Source organism: Elephantulus edwardii, unplaced genomic scaffold (genome assembly GCF_000299155.1).
Source record: "Elephantulus edwardii isolate Elephantulus edwardi_28Jun2011 unplaced genomic scaffold, EleEdw1.0 scaffold00086, whole genome shotgun sequence".
NCBI lineage: Eukaryota > Metazoa > Chordata > Mammalia > Macroscelidea > Macroscelididae > Elephantulus > Elephantulus edwardii.
In genome coordinates, this window is record NW_006399836.1 from 9,172,671 (window position 1) to 9,174,299 (window position 1,629).

General features: G+C 39.2%; 1 pseudogene; it reads right to left on the minus strand.

Annotated features, from left to right (window-relative positions):
• Positions 1-746: 746 nt before the first annotated feature.
• Positions 747-1,629, minus strand: part of LOC102861887 — a 36,154-nt pseudogene continuing 35,271 nt past the window's right edge.

A 1,629-nucleotide genomic window follows, 5' to 3' on the forward strand; every position in this document is an offset into this window, starting at 1 on the left:
ACTGCATCCTGGCCCATCCTCACCCTTCTGCCCCCAACCCTCACCTCCTTGTACCCCCAATATGTTTTTCCCAATAAAAATATATTAATATAAAAAATGTTTTCATTTTTTTCCCATTCTTGCACGTTTTCTCCCACCTCCCCCAACCCTCCCTGCAATGCACCCCTTGTTCCAGATCATTGTCATACATATAATGCCTAATCACATATTCCTTTAGGACAGTTCTTCCCCTCCTCTGTTCTAATCCAGTGTTCATTATCTATCCACTCTTTTGCCATTCTCTTCCTGACACCCTCCCACATCTGCCCTATTTTATAACAGCGGTGTTATGCAGTATTTGTCCTTTTGTGATTGAGATATTTCACTCAGCATAATGTCCTCCTGGGTCCTTCATGTTCTGTAATGGCTTATGAGTTCATTGTGTTTCAATGCTGTGTAATATTCCATTGTGTGAATGCACTGTAGTTTTCTTATCTATTCATTTGTTGATAGACACTTGGGTTGCTTCCATCTCTTTGCTATTGTGGATAATGCAGCAATAAACATAGGTGTGCATATATCTATTTGAGTCGTGGCTCTGGTTTCTTTAGGGTTTATTCCCTAAGTAGTAAGGAATTTCTGGGTCAAATGGTACGTCTATTTCCAACCTTTTGAAAAAGCACCAGACCTCCTTCCATACTGGCTGTCATTTACACTCCCACCAGCAGTGAATAAGAGTCTCAATCTCTCCACAATCTCACGTGCATTTGTTGTTTTCTCCCCTGTTGAAGTTTGCTATTTTGCTGAGGTGAGATGATACCTCATAGTGTTTTGATTTGCATCTCTCTGATAGCTAGGGATTTTGAATATTTCTTCATATGTGTGATTGCCATATGAATGTCTTCTTTGGTGAAGTAGCCATATCCTGTGTCCATTGTGTGACTGGGTTGTTTACCTTTTTCTTATTGAGGTGCTGGAGGATTATATACATTTTAGAATACACAGAGTGACTGTGGCAAAGAGAAAATAATAAACAACTAATTATCTCAGGAACAAATGACTTTGAAGGAAAGAAGTTCAAGCTGTACTGAAAGCACTGGTGAAAAACAAGCCTTCAAGAATCTGTAGTCTACCAGTAAGCTGTCTGACAAATGGATGTAGCCCTGGACATCTTGCTCATCTATGCCATGAAATTAGTGAGTCAGCTACCTGGCCAATAGACTGGGAGAGATCCATCTTTGTGCTCATTCCCAAGAAAGATGGTTCGTCAATGTGGAAATTATAGAACAGTGTCATTATCACATGGAGGCCAAATCTTGCTGAAGAGAATTTAAAAATGACTGAAGCAGCACATTAAACAGGAAGCCATCAGAAACTCAAGGTTGATTCAAGAGGTCATGGAAAGACAGATACTATGCACAACCATGTTTATTGCAAATAACAAATAGCAAAGAGTTGGAAACAACTCAAGTGCCCATCAACAAATGAATGGATAGAGAAGCTGTGGTATTTTCACACAATGGAATACTATGCTGTGTTGAAAAAAACAAGGAACTCATGCAATGTTATGCAATATTATACAAAATAGGTGATCCTGGAGGACACTATGCTGAATGAAATATCTCAGCACAAAAGGACAAATATTGCATA